This window comes from Mytilus californianus, unplaced genomic scaffold (genome assembly GCF_021869535.1).
Source record: "Mytilus californianus isolate M0D057914Y unplaced genomic scaffold, xbMytCali1.0.p SCAF_10, whole genome shotgun sequence".
NCBI lineage: Eukaryota > Metazoa > Mollusca > Bivalvia > Mytilida > Mytilidae > Mytilus > Mytilus californianus.
In genome coordinates this window covers 21,145,446-21,165,122 of record NW_026262582.1, presented here as the reverse complement: position 1 = coordinate 21,165,122, position 19,677 = coordinate 21,145,446, and the positions used below count along the sequence as shown (strand labels likewise).

The window sequence follows — 19,677 nt, the reverse complement described above, 5'->3', positions numbered from 1 at the left end:
TATATATTTATAAACTTTTTACTACCAAACAGAATTCATTTTAACATATGCATTACTATATATTTATAATTTAAATTCCATAGGATTTTATTTTGTCCCATGGGATATTAAAAATCCCATGGGATATTAAAAATCCCATGGGATAATTATAGTCCCATGGGACAACAAATATCCCATGGGACTACAATTATCCCATGGGACCCAAAAAAATCCTATGGGATTTAACCAAAATCCCATGGGATAATGGTCAATCCCATGGGATTTGCCCTATCCCATGGGATATTGAAAATCCCATGTTTTTCTAAATCAAATTACAAAATATATATAATAATAACAGCAGAAAAGCAATGAAATAATTGAATCCCATGTAATTCCGCACATTTTGGTTATTTACACGACACTGTAGGTCTAAGGAGAGGCGGCGGCGGATTTGCAAATGAGTGTTTTGCAAATTAAAAGTGTCCAGTGTTATTTCTTTAACCATTTGATATACCTGCAACTGGTTGAAGCCTGTAACTTTTTTGATAAGAACGAACATGAAAGCTATCATTTGTTTTTTAAATTCAACACTTTACCTCTAAAGTTAAAATTTTTTAACTTAAAACGTGTCTAAATCAGTGTGAAAAATTCAGCTCTGAGAATCGGACTAGTACAAATCAGGCAGACCGCCATTATTTAGCCAATAATATGGGTATGCAACGTTTAACCCAAAAAGTTAACCATCAACCAAAAACTTATCGCAAAAACAGCATCTTTCATGAAAAATTTGAGATTGAACGATAACCAACATTTTGTTATATGTATCTTTGTATAAAGCGTAGCAGATGTGGATTGATTTCCAATGAGATAACTATATATTACAGAATAAAGAATACCAGAGCGCAAATGCTGAAATGTCTCGTCTGCTTTACTTATGATAGTATATTTGTTGAACTTCTGTAATATTAAGGGTTTTACTAGAAGTGTCACATACTCTTAAAATTGTCAATGATTCATAAAAAGAGGTCAAGGTCAGATGAACCATGACATACAGATCTCTAAAAAAATCCCGTACACCAAATATAGGTGTTCCGATGCTTACAGTACCTTAGAAACTGACAAATGTAAAAGTTATGTTTGGCCAATTAATTCGGAACATGAGGTCGAAAGTATATGAACCCTGACCGACAGTCAGACACAGACATCTTACTATCATTCAATATATCAAATACAATTGACGTCATATATATGAAACATGCAGACAGACATGTACACCATACACCAAATACCGTGGCCCTGTAGCATACAGGTATGTAAGCTTTATAAATATAATGGGCATTAAAATGAGAATTCAAAGTTATAAATACAAAATAAAACATCTTAATGTATAAAAAATCAATACTTATGAAGGACGGACAAATGGACTGGTATTGATACAATTTACCAAGTCTGTGTGGTATTATAAGATATTAGATCCAATGACATTGCACGATTATAGCCCTATTCACCAGCAAAAGAGACCCGGGTCAGTCATGCCAATCTATTTTTTTTTTAATACCAATAACAAATATTAATTATCATATAATTGAAGAATAATATGAACGTCTTCGTAGCATTAGATCTTTCACGATCCTTTTCACGATCTTCAAAAACCGGTACGTGATCTTTCACGATCCGAAATATCAATTTTGTGTAAATATTTCTTTTTTTTACCAAGTTTCAGATTATGTTTATACAAAATAACTATGAGAACCATTTGATGCATTCAAATAGAATGCCCTTTTTCGAAGAAAAGTAGTTTATTTTATTGGAATTTTTGAAAAAATCATGTTTGTTTACATTTTTGATGTCACTGAAATGTCGAGGAGCAATATGCCTTTTATTGTTTTGTAAAAACTATGTACTTTTAGAACTGGATTTTCTCACATACTGATCATAATGTGCAACCATTTTGACAGACAGTTTTATTTTGTTGTAAATTTGTCCGTGTAATTAATTAAATAAGATTATTTTATGACTTTTCATATGTCTTCTCGATTAAATTTCTTTCACGATCCGGTACCAGAGCTTTCACGATCGTCTCGCAATACTTGACCTCCGTTAGATATTCTTTCACGATCATTTCTCTCGATAAACCGAATGACACCCGTGTTAGCGAGTACACACACATTTTGTATTCAGACAATGTACATTTATTGTTTATATCCTACAATTAATAACTGGCGCTTTAAGGTTCGTGGCATATAAACTCTTATGTATTTAATTATTTTGAAAACAAAATGAAAATTATGTCTAATGAATAACCATGATGAAATAATTGTTTTTTCCATAATTGAATCGTGCATTATGTGTATTGGATTATACTTAGTTGCCTTCTTTCTAGTGCTATCTATTTTGTTTACTGACAAATGACGAAATAATGCAATAGTTAAAATTAAATATTTTACAAAACTTTGTCACGATTAAAAAATTAAAACCGACTGAATGAATTAAAATATGAGAATTCAATGATTATCGATGTCGAAATTATCCGTCGGTAATAAACAGTCACTTTGTGTAAAAGAAATAGCTACCAAATTTGTTTATTATGTTTGTACAAAGTATATGTATATTGTATATAATCAGCCCTTCTGTATATTACTTGTTTTTTATAATTGATTCAACAAATTTCGCTTGTACAGGTGTCAATAACGGTGATGTTCACACCACGAGTAGTGATAAATGACACAATAACACAGCAATCGATCAATTATAATATAAGTAAAAATTGCGTGCCGTATGCTGAATGTCGCCCCTCCTCTGAAAAAGGACGCTAATTTTTATATAAAATCTCGTAAAATTATGACCCATATTTTGGCACATCCCCGTTCACCCAATAATAGGAAGTGAATTCGTCACCATCATGGTCTCAAAGAGAAAGTAAAACGTTAAACGCCGGATTGTCGTCCAATTAAAACACTCGTTACATTGTTCTTTTGTATATTTAGAATCCGAGAAAAACCTAGATTTTCTCGAGAAATGAGATAATTCATTATCTGAAATTGAGAAAATTAATTATCTGGAGATAAATTAGGATTATCTGAAAATCGATAAGAAAAACCTAGATTTTCTTAATATTTTGAGATAAACCGGGATTTTCTCCAGATAATGAATTTTCTGTATTTTCTGAGATAAACTAGGATTTTCTCGAATTTGAATTAAGCTGAGATAATCTTAGTTTATCTGAGATAAACCGAGATTATCTGAGATAATCCTAGTTTATCTGAGATAATCTAAGATTAATTAATAAAAGTGGTTCAAGCGTGCCATACATATGTATTCCTCTTGTTATCGATATAAAAAATAATCAATTTGTTGTGTGAAATATTTTGTTTTACGAACTAATTACAAAATAAGAATGTGTCCATAGTACACGGATGCCCCACCCGCAGTATCATTTTCTATGTTCAGTGGACCGTGAAATTGGGGGTCAAAACTCTAATTTGGCATTAAAATTAGAAAGTTAATATCATAGGGAACATGTGTACTAAGTTTCAAGTTGATTGGACTTCAACTTCATCAAAAACTACCATGACCGAAAACTCTAACAAAAAACTTTAATCGAAGTGGGACAGACGGACGAACAAACGGACGCACAGACCTATAAACATAATTAATACCCCTATGTGAGGGGTTTAAAAAATGAAAATTTTAAAATCTTTGTTATTTCCAGTTTGATTTTAAAACGAAAATGGAGAATGGAAACAGGGAATGTGTCAAAGAGAAAACAAGACCACTATAATGGGTCTTTAACATAGCAAGTAAATCTGGCACACGGAGGTGGGCTTCAGCTGACCCCTTAATTATTGTGTACACTAGTTCAGCGAAATGGACACCACCCTTGAAACTCCAATACATACAAATGAACCAAAATTATAAAAAAAAACACACAAGATAAACAAAGGTTAGAGGTTCCTGACTTGGGATAGGTGCAATAATTATGTGACTGGAGTAAAAAATGTTGTGTGAGAGCTCAACCCTCCCCTAGTTTCTCTAGACAATGTAGAATGAATAAATACACAGTAAAACTCAGCTTTAAAAAAGTACATTTTGTGGAAGTTTGAAATTTTTATCTTATGTTTCTGTTATGTATTTATAGTAATTATACGTGTAGGTATAATAAACAAAAAATGATTGTGTTCAAAAATAACTGTTAATCAGTTTGGTAATACTGACTTTGATTTTGTCATGTTAATTGCTGGAAGAGTTATTTTTCTAGTGTCCTTGCATCGTCATTGATTGTAGTCCTTTTACTGTGTATTTTTTCATTAGCTACTTTTTCAACATTTGAATTGCATAAAGTCACAGTTAAACACAGACCAATTTTATTTAGCAAGCTTTTAAAATTTGGGAACATATACTAGTTCACTGAATAAGAATGAAATGTAGATCTGATACTGTTTAAGGCAATTTCAATGGAAGCTTTGTCAATATAATTATAAGTTTACCTCAAGAGCTTGAATTTAAATAGAAATTGTACCAAAGTAGTCAGATTTTGGATGTTGAAAATGAGATAAGCACTGCATGTTAAATGAATTGATGGGATCACTTCCTGGACGGCCTAGCCACAATCAGATGTACATTTGGTGTTTCACATGAAGTCAAAAATGAAGATCACATCAGGCAAAAACCCTTTTGATATTTTGGTACAGAAATGGTTTAAATTATGAAAAATGGCCGTCATAAGGCTAACACATGAAACATTTATATAATTACATGCAGTTTTGGGAAGTAATATTTTATATTTTTATTAAATAAATGGTGTTTTAAAACTGTCTATTTTCTTTAATGGTTGCCTTCAAGACATGGTCACCAGTTTCAAATTTTTGGCCAATGACAAAGACAAAAAAATATGTTTAGAATCATTGAATATCAAACATTTTAATCGAAAAAAAAATGACAAGAACATGTTTAACTCACAATTATTTCAAACAACAGTAGCTTTCTTTGTTCATTACTCTGATCTGATCAAACTATTTCTAAAATAATCTATTAATAACAAAACTTCAAAAAAAAAAAACCTTTCTTTTGGTGTATAGAACATTAAAATAACTTGATGCATATTCTTACAATAAACAATCAAAGTTAGCAATACAATTTATATGTTTTGTCTACGGACAAGACATTTTATTGAAATTTAATTAAGTGCATCATTAAAACTTAATTTTGACATAGTTGGATATGTTCTCTTGACAAAATAACATACATTTTATTATGTTTATCTATCAAATGATGCTGAACCTCGGGGAAATTGGAAACAAATACATTGTGATAATGTCTACGGACAAGACATTTTATTGATATTTAATTAAATGCATTAAAAAGATAATTGTTAAAATTAAGATTAAGTTACCCATTTAAGTTTAAGCTGTGTTTTTTAATTTTTGGAAAATATAAAAATGTACCCATGATTCTTTACATATCTCAAAATTTTATTGATTAAGCGAAAATGAAGACACATTCTTTCAACTGAAATCTATAAGTCTGACTGTTTAACAATTAAACTTTTATTAAAACTCAATTTTGACAAAGTTGAATGTGTTCTCTTGAAAAAAATAACATACATTTTATCTATCAAATGAGGCTGAACTCAAGGAAATTGGAAACAAATAGATTGTGGTAATGTCTACGGACAGGACAATTTCAGTTGAATAAACAATCTGTTAGAAATAATTGTGATTATATTTATGTTGAAAATACTGAGTTTTAATGTGTTCAAAGAACTTTCATCACCTATAAATTGGATTTAAGTTCCAAAGTAGACAAATAATTGAATTTAATACTTGTTATGTACAAGTGTCTTGTCCGTAGCCACTTCCTCATCTGCTGATAATCCTAAAATGCAAAAGATAAAGTCAGAGAGAGAGAGAAATACTATTTCTTCATTTGATTAAGTTTATCTTTTAAGTTATGAAGCAACTGGAAAAAAATATTGAAGTAAAATAAGGTATGCTTTTGATGACTGACAATTTGCCACTTTTTAAAATCCACTCCTGTAAAGTAATTTTACAAAAAATGAGAACAGTTAAATAACCATTAATGAATCAAAAATAATATATTTCTAAGTTTAAACAACACATAGGAACAATTTAGATCCATAAAGCCAAGCAATATTGATATAAAGTCATGTCTACGGACAAGACATGTGTCTACAGACAAGACATTCTGACATTTTTTTCAAATTCTTCCTCTATTAAAAGATGGTCGAAATTAATGTTTGTAGTGTTTTCATATCTACAAAAGAGTAGGAACTTAGCAATGCAACATTTATGGTATTACACTTCCAGTTTACTAGGAGATGCATGTCTACGGACAAGACATTTTTTATCTTTATTTGGATATCCATTTTAGATGGCATATATCTCCAGCTAGGGTACTGCAATATAGATATATGAGGTAGTTGTTGATAATTCATACACAAGAAGAGAAAACAAAACACATAATAGCATAAATTTCATTTATTTTTCTCTTTTATTACTACATTATACAAGATAAAAACAAAAATACAAAATTGCATAACGAACGCATAGTATTCCACTTTTTATCATAACTTTGTAACCACTGAAGATTTTTCATTGCAACAACCAGCAAAAGAAAGATGAATAAATTGTCTATAACAGTAAACCAATAATGTAGTTCAAATAAGGTTCACTTATTAACTATCAATTGATAAAAACAGTGTAATTTTAAATGAAACAACATAACGTGAAATTTTGCCCATTTTAACGTGTATTTTAGTGGGTTTTTTTTCGAAATGGTCACACATATACATGATATTTGATATGCATTGTGAAGCCCTATATTCTTTCCTTCAGTTCAAAGATGTAATACTTAAATTAAGTTCACCTTCTTGTCTATAGAAGCCTATAACATAGACCTAATATGAAATGTACATCTCATTGTGGCTAGGCCGTGGAGAAAGTGTTAATAGTTACAGCGCCTTATGTGTGTACCTTGTAAGCCTGTATGTGGTGGTCTTAAACATTAATCAAATGATAATGACAAAGAACTAACATGGGTTGTCTGCTGTATGAAAATATTATGGTCAAAGATATACATATATAAAGAAAAGCATTACCAAGTTCCTTCTTTAAGATATCTCATTGAATTAATTTAATAAAAGGTAATCAGCTTTAGCCCATGGAAGTAATATTGAAAAGGAATAACAACGACTAATTAGCATGTATTAACAGCCTGCAGAGCTCTGTACTAAAGTCATATGATTTTATCCAATTATAGTCTCAGCGGCAAGACCCCTTTGGTTACTATCTGTGATACCGCGGTTGTAAAATGGCATCTGGAATTTCTTATCAGTCACGTGATTTTATCGAGTCCGGTAATTATAAAGCACCTGTGTGAAATCCGAGGTTTATTAATAAGAAGGTGGCGCTGTATCATATAAAACCTCTACCTTCAGAAAGAAGTCGTATGATGTAAAAAACTTGAAAAACGGACGAGAATTGTTCAACCTACAACAGTTTAGCTTGGAAAATTGTATTTAATTTAGCATATTTTTGCTTTTTACCGTTTGTTTTAAACTGTTCTAAAAGTATTTTCCGGTTAAAAGCGGATCCCGAGTAAAACAGTTAAATACCGATGAATCGATCAGGTTTCACATGATGTTGAACAAAATAATGTAGACAGATGTAGACATAGAATATTTTACTGTTGAAATGTGCCAAGTTTATCGAGATTTATAAAAATATTTACTTTCAAGTAATTGATTACGTTATTGAAACTGGACAATGAAAATCGGGATCAAAAGTTCGTAAACATGTTAAATCTATATCTATTTTAAAAAAGTGTTTACAATTGAATACTAATATTAATGTAGCACGTTACAGCAAAAAGAAAATCAACCATACAATACGAGCTTGACGCTATCTGTCTAACCGCAAATTTATTTTATATGAATTTGTTTATGTACAAATTAAAGAATAGAAACGTTTAAAATTGTGAATATTTAATTTGCCTGGTATACACGGAAGACTTGGATTATTCGTATTTAATAAAAGGGGGTCGAAACATATTTTTTGTACAATCATCTTCTTAACTTTCAGAAATGTCTTCTTAATTAACTGCATGGTTTTAAGTATTAAAATTGAAAATGATCCACCCTTTTTCTTAAATTCAATATGTGATAACTGTCGGCCTAAACTATTAAGATCGAAAAAGACATAAATAGGAAAAATAGACTAAAATCAACATTGAATGACTGACTCTATTCGGTAGCGTACAGCAGCGGAATGTAACGAGTGAACTATTCGGGTTACTTCGTACGTACATACGACAACAACTGGTCTATTCGTAATTTTCCGGGAACACGAAAATGACCGAAAAGTGTCAGTGATTTGATCTATCACATGTCGAGAGTCAATTACCATGCCATATATTAAACCAATTAACGAGTTATCGAAAGATGGGCGGTAACGCAGATGAAACCTTTGAAGTGACGACGATGTTATTCCTTTAAATATTACTTCCATGTTTAGCCTAAGAACTGTAAAAAAGTGGGCGACTTATGGTCAGAGATAGCGATTAGATAGTCATATCTAATCTGAAAGTATGTCTGTTGGTTTTTGTTAGTCGTTTGAGTTGCTTTCTCGTTGACTTTAAAAACCTCAAATCTCTCTTTATTCATAATTATATTCTATTACAGAAATTAATATCAATGTTAAAGACGCGATTTTCTGCTTCCGGAATGTGCTGACCTGTATTCAACTCATTTGAACAAAACTAAAAAAATATTTTAAAAAATACACCTCATGCCTAAAGAATATTATATAGCTCTTCAACTGTTTCGGTACTTATACATCCCTCGGATTTCAAATGTTTGGCTTTGAGCGTTCCTGATGAAGGTAAATCCAGAAAAGCGCTTCGACGCATGAAATTATTAAACGTGTTGTTTTCAATTATTTACATCACTGGGTCGATACCTCTGCTGGTGGACTATCAGTCCCCGAGTGTATCATCAGCTCAGTAGTCAGTACTTCGGTACAGACAAGATTAATAACAAACTTTTCTAAAATTTCCCGTTTATAAATTTTGAAATTATAAAGAAAGTAAGGTTTCAACTCCCTCAGGCAAAGTTGACCTTAGATGGATGATTTGGCTATTTGTTTTAGGTATTTTTGTCATATAGCTCTTCAACTGTTTCGGTACTTATATATCCCTCGGATTTCAAATGTTTGGCTTTGAGCGTTCCTGATGAAGGTAAATCCAGAAAAGCGCTTCGACGCATGAAATTATTAAACGTGTTGTTTTCAATTATATTAATGTTTAGCTTGTGATCTCTTGGTAGTATGTTTGTTCACTTGGCAGTGAAACCATTAGTTATTGTAAAATCTCCCCACTTTAAAAACATAAGAAGATGTTGTATGATTGCCAATGAGAAAACTTTCCACAAGAGATAACATAACAATGATGTGGGTGTGGATATTAACAACTATAATAGCTCATCGTTTAAATTATAAAACTGTTAAGACAATAAGTGGAAAAACAAATATGACCGACAGCAAACACTAACCACCAAGTAATAAAGGGCCACTTACTTGTGATAATAATATTCATAGTGTGCAGGGTTAACCATGTTTGCGAGCACTCAGCCCTCCCATACTCAGGAACAGTTTTGAAATAGCAAACAACATGAGAAAAAATTATAAAACTCCGTTGGAAAGGGTTCGACTCAAAAAGATCAGCATGGAGTATATAACCAATTAACAAAATGACACTGAGTTCTAATAGCTAGTTCAAAGCTAATTACACTACAGTTGATGAATATAAATCAGTACACATCCGATTAGCAACCAGTGAAAAGTGGATTCAGTGTTACAGCGCTGGTGTGTAAGTACTGAGATAATCGCTAATTACATGAGTAGCTATTTGCTTCGAGGAGCCTGAAATTTTCATTTGTGAAAAAATATTTAACATACAATCATTTAACACTTATCATTCTTATTTTTTTATGAAAACAATTGTTGGATTCTAAATCTTAACATGTTTGTTCAAGAAGGAAAATGAAAAAAAAAAGTTTTATTATAAAGGACAAAACATGAGTTTCGAGAACCCCTCCCCCATCTAAAAATTAACTGTCCGGCAGCCTTTAACACAGGGGCAGAATTCTTTCAAATACCGAGTAGGATTGTGACTAAGTTGGCTAATCTAACTCAGTTCAGTTTTCCATCTATAGGTTTCATACCAACACTGTAAAGGAGAATTAGATTCTTGGATTGTAAAATAGCAGAACACAATCTCGGTCTATATCTTTATTCAAATATACAAATTTTGGGACAGGAAAGTGATGCATTTGTAATTTTATTCTTTTGAATTGAGATCATTATGTATTGTATTGTATTACTACAATTGTTTTAAAAAATACAGAACATTTTTTGTATTAATTTAGTTTTTTCAACTTAGGCACATAAGGAGAAGCAACTCATATAACCTTACTTTTACTGCAAAATATTTACATGAATTACACCACTTTCCGCAAAATATATTTTTGTATAGTTTTAGTATGTTGTTTATAGATAGTAACAGACTTGTTTTTCAGAGAAAAACTTTGTGTTGCAATTAGTTGCAGGTTGTTCATTAAATTGACTAGACTACTAGACTCACTAGTAGTTCAAATACATCATGTAATAAGGGGACGAAGTCCCCTATTACAGTAGAAAAATCAATAAAAAAAAAAAAAAAAAAAAAAAAAAAAATCGGGAAAAATTTCCCGAAATTTTCATTGTACTAATGAACTCAAAATCATTAACTTTTTTTTTGTAACTTTTTTTAATTCCCGCATTTGCGCAGAAATCTACTTCCTTCTTCCGGTCTCGTGTGTCATGAGACTTTGAGTGAAATATATATTTATCAGTCCAGTCAAATATAGGAAGGAACACAATAACAATTTCATTTCTAATTATTCTTTGATATGAAAAAACGTTACCTGATGATAGCGTTTCTTTGTTTACATCGAATATGACGTCATAAGTAAAATAACGTCACAACTAAAATCCCTAACAACAGAACCAAAATCGGAAACGTTACCGCGGTATTTCCGTTTCTTTTTTAACAGATTTTGAAGATAAAATATGTTTGAATTAAAAAAAATAATTCTTCGTCCCCTTTCACAGGTAACGCCTGCCTCATATTATAATGATTGTCAGCGAATGTAATCAACGTTCGTTATTATTTTAATTTTTTTGAAATATTAAAAAACCGGCTACCCATGAGAGTTTTTTTTCTGTTTTTTTATTTTTATATAAAGACTAAGGGAGCTGCCATTTGATTTTTATGGGGGGACTAGGATGAAAAATTTTGTCCTGCATTTTTTTAGTTGTAATCTCTGTCCTATCTTTTTATTTTTCACTCTATTCGGTCCTGCTTTTTTTGTTTAGTTTATCCTGTCTTTTTTTTTACATAAATTGTCATCCTGCCTTTTTTTTTGCAAAGTGTTTCATCCTGCCTTTTTTTACTCAAAACTCCTGTCCTGCCTATTTTTTTCAAATTTCATCCTAGACCCCCCCTATAAAAATCAAATGGTAACTCCCTAAAAGAGGAAAGAGGGAGCGTAATTTTTTCGTTGATATAATAAGGGGACGAAGTCCCCTATTACGGTAGAAAAATCAATAAAAAAAAAAAAAATAAATAAAAAAAAATTCGGGAAAATTTCCCGAAATTTCATTCTACTAATGAACTCAAAGTCGTTAACTTTCTATTTTCCGACTTTTTTATTTTCCCGCATTTGCGCAGAAATTTATTTCCTTTTTCCTGTCGTTTGCATGAGTCTTTGAGTAAAATATATATTTATCAGTCTAGTAAAATATATGAAGTAACGCAATACCAATTCCATTTTTAATAATTCCTTGAATGGCTTCAGTTGGTATGAAAAAACGTTACCTGATAGCGTTTCTTTGTTTACATTGACGTCATATCATAAATAACGTCACAAATAAAATTCCGAACAACAGAACTGAAATCGGAAACGTAAGGGTATTTCCATTTCTTTTTTAACAGATTTTGAAGTTAAAATATGTTTGAATTAAAAAAAAATAATTCATACAGACTTCGTCCCCTTTCACAGGTAACGCCTGCCTCATATTATTAAGGGGACGAAGTCCCCTATTACAGTAGAAAAATCAATAAAAAAAAAATAAAAAAAAAATCGGGAAATTTTCCCGAAATTTTCATTGTACTAATGAACTCAAAATCGTTAACTTTCTTATTTTCAGACTTTTTTTATTTTCCCGCATTTGCGCAGAAATCTACTTCCTTTTTCCGGTCTCGTTTGCATGAGTCTTTGAGTAAAATATATATTTATCAGTCTAGTAAAATATAGGAAGGAACGCAATACCAATTCCATTTTTAATAATTCCTTGAATGGCTTGATATAAAAAAAACGTTACCTGATAGCGTTTCTTTGTTTACATTGAATATGACGTCATAACATAAATAACGTCACAACTAAAATTCCGAACAACAGAACCGAAATCGGAAACGTAAGGGTATTTCCGTTTCTTTTTTGAACAGATTTTGAAGTTAAAATATGTTTGAACAAGGACGTATATTAACTAACATAATATACGTCCTTGGTTTGAATTAAAAAAAAATAATTAATAGACTTCGTCCCCTTTCACAGGTAACGCCTGCCTCATATTATTATTATGTCATAAAATGATATCATTAGATCAAATGGAGGGCGTACGCCTCTGTAAAATACTCAAGGATTTTCTTTATCAAATAATGTTAACCACAATAAAGGTTGTACTTTAAAAATTCCGCGTAGTCAACTTTGCGTGAACAGGGGAGACAACTGTTATCACAAACATGGCGGAAGTTGCCGAAAAGTGTGTTTATCTTGTCTACATGGTAAAAGGTACTCAATAATACCACCAATTCTGTGAATAAGGTAGAGATCGAAAAAATTTGAACACCGAATTCTTTTTCTTTTATACATTTGACAGGAAGGAATACAATTCAGGTGAAATTCGAAGAGCAGTGACCGGTGCATTTTTACGGTTTGACAGCTGATTCATTCACAATTTTAGCATACAAGTACTCGCACCGCAGTATCTAGTCTACACCTAAGACGATTTTTTAATTTGATTAGCCAAATTTAAAATGTCGCCAGTTTATAAAGTTTACAGTGTGATCAGTCAAAATCACACAATTTATCAGAAAATAAGTCTTTATTTACTGTAAGGCAAAACAATATGTTATTAGACTTCAAATATTCTTCACTTGTGGTCTTTACAAAAGGTGTAAGATAGTCCGGTTCTACAGGTTCACCATAATTTTGTATAGAGAAGGGGAATATAAGGCAATTTAAGGTACATCTAAAATTGGGGTCTGTTTCAATGTTTGCCCACAGTCTATTCACCCAGATTCCTTTAAGCCCTTTTACTTGACCTATTCTCCCTCGGTTCATATATATGCCCATATTGATGTTGTGTTCTTTTGTATAATGGTTGAGTAAGTACATTATGCCTTTAGTCTTTTTACTAGTTATTTTTATGTTAGTAATTAAGTGGTTGTTATTGGTCGCTAGAAGACCATAACACAAGACGTTAAAACTATGGTCCTCTACACCTCTAAAAAGCACAAATGGTTGATCTCAGTTAATTATTTGATAAATTTAGTAACGTTCAAAATCATGGCAGAGATTTTTTGTGTACAATGTACATGTATAATAATTGTGTCCCTCACATTGAGGTATAAAAACAATCGGAAGAAGATCAGCAATAAAAGCGTGTACATGGGTTAGTAGTGGTTGTGTGATGAATTGATACGCTATATCTTTTCTTTTTCAATGTAGACATTTTGCAGATTTGTAAGGTGTGCTTCCTCAAAGCATAAATTAAAGCACTTAAAATACTTGGCTATTCATAAATGTACAAAATTGTTACATGTATTTAAGATAAAGTACAGTCACTTGCTGAACTAACATTCAAACCCCATCTTCTCCCCTTCCATGTTGAATTGGAAAAAAAGAAGTTTTTATTGCAGTGAAATAAGTGCATGTGGGATGAAGGGTCCATGAGAGAGGCTGCATTTCAATACAATGATTACTATGCTTAAGGCATATTTGAAAAAGTCATGATAAATTTTTATGATAAAAAAAAACTTGGTATTTGAATTTTCATGGTCTAACTTTTGATCTACTTATATAAATGTTAAGTAATCATGGTAATTATTTACCAAATTTTGAACATTGTTGTATGTCTTTTGTGTATGCAAATTTCTCTGTAATTATGTAAGCTTAGGGATGAGTAAGTGTATAAGACATTTAAACTTTATGTTTATTGACTATTTAAATGTATTATACTTGATTGTATAATTCTATGACTATGGGCTATACATGTATATGTTGTAAGAAAATAAGATTGTCCCCAGTTTTTCAATTTGTTTTTATTGAACAAAGGAGTAAACTAAGTATCTTATAGTTCTACAAATACATGTATGTATATACTGTATGCAGAAGATGGATTGATGGAACCATTTGTTTACAAAGATATACCTAACAATGACTATACATGTATCATGGATCACAAGCACTTGCATGCCAATGTAAACAATATACCCCACATGTTACATGTTATGTAATATCTTTACTTAACATATTGACCAAAGATATCATATAAGTATTATATTTTATTTTACGGAAACAAGTACCTGCATAAATATCAGATCTCACATGCACATAGATACTATCTTAAATGTATGATTTAAATCAAACTTTGCTGTACAACAATTGCAACTTGATGAAGATAATTATCTAGTTAGAAATTATAACACAATTGAAGCATTACAAGTGAACCAATAAAAAGTGATTAGATCAATAGTCATAGACATAAATTAATCTGTAGGGATTTCAGTGTCATCATTCTGATTACCTGTGAGCATCTGATTGAAGGCAATGGTCAATTAGGAATGATTCTCCATGCAACAGGAATATAACTGAAAGCAGATTTAGATTCAACATTTTATTAGAGTGTCACCACATACATGTACAAACATTTCTCTAATTCTTACCCGATCATTTATCCTTTTCCTGACCTGTTGTTTATTTTTATTTAATCAACGTGTGGTTCATAAAATTGATTTCAGTTCTTCATTGGTCAAAATTCAATTATGATGTCAAATTTTCTTGCTTTCCTCTGAATTTTCTATTGTACATGTTGTAACGTCTTGAAAAAAAGCAACCATCAATGTCTGATGACGTTACATAGAAAGTACACATCTTTTTGCAGATCATTCGAAAAGGAAAATTGTCTGTACAATTGTAGTATATATATCGTCTTAAAACCAGTAGAGAAACAGATTCCACCACCAAATCTCGTGCAATACGATATTTATTCACTCTCGACAGATAAATTTTTAACTGTCTCGAGTGGATAAATATCGTATCACACTTGATGCAGTGGTAGAATCTATATATATACGTAATAAGATTCACAGAATAACGTATAAAACGATAAAAATATTTTCAATAGATGCATCAATCTTCAAAAGATTTAAGAGAGACTTTTCAGACACAATATATACATGTACATATCTACATTTATAATACAAGTACTGTATGTAAAACATTTTGTTTCTTGAAAATTTAGTGAAATGAAATACTGTTTCTCCTCAATAAAATTTTGTTGCAGGTTTTGGCAGCAGTATTTTCTTAACAAATAAAATTTTAAAAATGCATATATATAAAGAAGGTGTACTACTAATGATATTAAAACAAGGCAAACTTTTGCGAAAAAGCAAAATTTCTAATGTGAAATTGAAGACCCATTGGTGGCCTTCGGCTGTTGTCTGCTCTTTGGTCGGGTTGTTGTCTCTTTGACATATTCCCCATTTCCATTCTCAATTTTATTTTAAGCATGTAAAGAAAAATTTTCTATCATTGATTTTTCTATTTCATCTGAAAAATGTTAATAACATAAACATGTTAAAATGTATACAATTTGCATACATGTATATGATGTTTATAATTACATTCTCAATATACATGTAAATTTAAGCTCTTATCAACCAAAATATCAAAAATACAAAAAATTTTAATTTTGTAAAAGGGCTTTCTGACAATTATTTAACTTGAACTCAACCTTATGTGACACATACCTGCCAACTTTTGAAAATCCCCATGGGGCTTTAGTGTGTGACAACAATTTCAAAGGTTACAATTCTTTGTGTCATTTTTTGCGCGTGCTGTTTTGTGCTCTATGAAAAGTGCCATATCTTTTTTTTATATGGTTAACTGATGATAAGCTTATAAGCCTTTTTCTTCTTTTTATTTGCATGATTCTAGTACTTATATCAGTAGAAGAAATGAACATGTAGCTAGAATACATGTACCAGGATATTATTTTCTTGTGAATGTGTAAGAATATTAAATGATTGTTGACTTTTCCCAATTTAAAATTATGCACAAACATGACAAAGAAGGACATTTATTTGGTCCTTATGAAAAATAAAGCATAGTACATTGTACTTTCAATTATTTGGTAATTTAGTCAGGTTGGGAACAACCAATTGTAATGACTATTCCTTTTATGAGGGGTTCATTTCAAGTGATAAAAAAATGTTTTTGTAAAAACCACTTCTTAGTACAAAAGGGCACATATTTATATTATTTGATGAAACCTTTCCCAAAGAACTATACATCTATCTGGTATAATATGGTCAAAACATGTCTAAGAATTTTGTATTATTCATGGACTTATATCTTCTTTATTTTCAAAAATAAGTGGATCCCTCTTTTAAAAGTTGTTCTAAATATAATGAATGTTTCCCCTTCTAAGTTAAAAAAGCTAAGTTTTTCTTTTTTTCTTTTATACAACAGCAAAATGACCCCCTGTCTGGGGGACTGTCCCTCATTTAAGGGATATCCCTCATTTGGGAGTTGTTCTCAACCTGTTAATTACAAGAATGACAACACTGTAGTAGTGTATGATATGTTACAGTAAGGGTAATGTCAATAAGCTACTATTTATTATGTTTATGGTAGTACTGCATCATTGAATTTTGTCAATCAGCCATGCTTTTTTTCTTTTAAGCTGTGTAAGAACTTTCTTGCAGATGAAAATTCACTTGCTTTACAATTTTGACAAACACTGAGTGAAACACACAGAGGAATCCAAACAAGTTCAAAATTAAGGATGTCCATATAGTCATGAGAGAAAACGATTTTGATTGGCTTATTAATTTGATCATGAGAAACACAGACTTTGATTGACTGTAGCCATCGGTCTTAATGGTTAAGACCGATGGCTACAGTGCTGAAGGTCCTGAATTTCGATTCTCACTCGGGGTGCTAATAATATCAGTACATCAGAAGGGTGATTTTCACCCTCTCACACACATCTCTGGTACCCAGACCGGAGATTAAACTAGAATGGGTACTATGGGGGCCTCGGTTGGTCACAGTTGTTCCCGACTTTGACCTGGAGATCAATCTGCTGATATCTCTTCGGTTTGTCTGTTCCCCCCGAGCAGCCCAGTAGTTCTCTCCAAGTACTTCGGCTTCCTCCTCCATAACAGATCCGCCCGGTGTCCTAACACTCCCTGGTGTTGGGGTGGGGATTGTCCTTGTAAATATTGAACATTGTAAATACGTTAGTGACACATCTCCATTAATCCTGATAGGGAGTGTTCACGGATTCCACTGTACCCTCGCAGCTCTCGAGGGGTGCTCCATAAACGGAGGTATCTGCGTACATACATTGGCTGATCACTATTGTCTTCCCTTGGGAACAGTTCAAAATTGGGAACAATCTATTTTGTCGAGCCTTCGACATTTGTCAAAAAGCGAGACATAGCGACCCTACATTCCGTCGTCATCATCCTTGTTATCGTTGTTTGCGACGTCCACAAATATTCACTCTGCGGTTAAAGTTTTTGAAATTTTAATAACTTTCTTAAACTATCCTGGATTTCTACCAAACTTGGACAGAAGCTTGTTTATGATCATAAGATAATATTCAAAAGTAAATTTTGAAAAACAAAAATTCCATTTTTTCCGTATTTTACTTATAAATGGACTTAGTTTTTCTGCCAGGAAACATTACATTCACTCTGTGGTTAAAGTTTTTGAAATTTTAATAACTTTCTTAAACTATCCTGGATTTCTACTAAACTTGGAAAGAAGCTTGTTTATGATCATAAGATAGTATCCAGAAGTAAATTTTGTAAAAAAAAAAATCCATTTTTTCCGTATTTTACTTATAAATGGACTTTGTTTTTCTGCCAGTTAACATTACATTGACTCTGTGGTTAAAGTTTTTAAAGTTTTAACAACTTTCTTAAACTATCCTGGATTTGTACCAAACTTGGACAGAAGCTTGTTTATGATTAAAAGCTAGTATCTAGAAGGAAATTTTGCAAAAATTTTGTTCCATATTTTCCGTATTTTACTTATAAATGAACTTAGTTTTTCTTCCAATTAACATTACATACAGTCTGCAGTTTAAGTTTTTAAAACATTTATTAGATTCATAAGCTATCCTCGATTATTACCAAACTTGGACAGAAGCTACTTACAATCAAAAGATAGTAAAGAGAGGAATATTTTTATTAAATTTTTTTTTCAATTTTTTTGAGCCTGCGATTAACAGCAAAAGTAGGCGAGACACTGGGTTCCACGGAACAAATTTTTTTCGTGTAGATTTTCACAAAATCATGTTTTAGAGCTTTTTTCACGATCATGATCGTGCAATCGTGACAAGGGGTAAAAATCGTGTAGTACACGCTCAAATGGTGAAAGTTGTGCGGTATGTGTGACATTCAGACTGTGTCACTTTGCCCTTACATTTTTAAACCCTTTACAAGTTGTTTAAGTCAAATGATTCATGTACATGTAGAAGTGAAGTCAGATCAAAGCCATACAACAAATATTTCAAGCCTTAATGTTTCTTTGTTCATTTCAGCAGTAAAATAAACATGTATAATCAAGTTATACATGTTATAGGTTTCCCAATGGGGAACTATGTACCAAGCAAAGATGTTATTGTTCTTGAATCTACTTGTAGTTCAGTCACAAATATATATATATATATATTATATATGCAATTTTAGATTTAATACATATTTTTGCTTGATGCATTAACCCCTGAAGTAAGCTTCTGAAATGACATATGCAGCTGGTCTCTGTTACTGAACACAATGACTATATATATACTAGCTAGCTGTTATGAGTAAAATTATAGCACCACATTCAAATAAAATTGAGAATGGAAATGGGGAATGTGTCAAAGAGACAACAACCCGACCATAGAACAGACAACAGCAGAAGGTCACCAACAGGTCTTCAATGCAGCGAGAAATTCCCGCACCAGGAGGCGTCCTTCAGCTGGCCCCTAAACAAATATATATACTATTTCAGTGATAATGAACGCCATACTAAACTCCAAATTGTACACAAGAAATATGTTTTGTTATAAAATTTGTTGAGATTGCACCATTGCAAAAAATGGTACCTTATGGTACTGTAAGACCAGGGAGAACACTGCTCATACATTTGTAGCTGCTCTGCAGCTAAGATCCATAGCTCTGGTCCGCAAATTTTCAAAAAATATCATATGGACCTAAGAGCTACAGTTCTGCAACTAATACATTTGTACATTAACATACTAGTAAGGCAACACAAGCTTTACTGCATTTTACTCAAAACAA

General features: G+C 31.6%; 1 protein-coding gene across 4 annotated transcripts in view; it reads left to right on the top strand.

Annotated features, from left to right (window-relative positions):
• Window positions 1–12,825: 12,825 nt before the first annotated feature.
• The window catches only part of LOC127717760 (oxysterol-binding protein-related protein 3-like), a 60,647-nt gene continuing 53,795 nt past the window's right edge, over window positions 12,826–19,677 (top strand). For 2 of the 4 annotated variants that reach the window (XM_052223558.1, XM_052223555.1), the window contains exon 1: window positions 12,832–12,919. The gene's annotated coding sequence lies outside the window, so the exon portion shown is untranslated. Of the gene's footprint in view, window positions 12,920–19,677 lie in introns of all 4 variants that reach the window. The other 2 variants (XM_052223556.1, XM_052223557.1) reach the window with 2 other exon arrangements.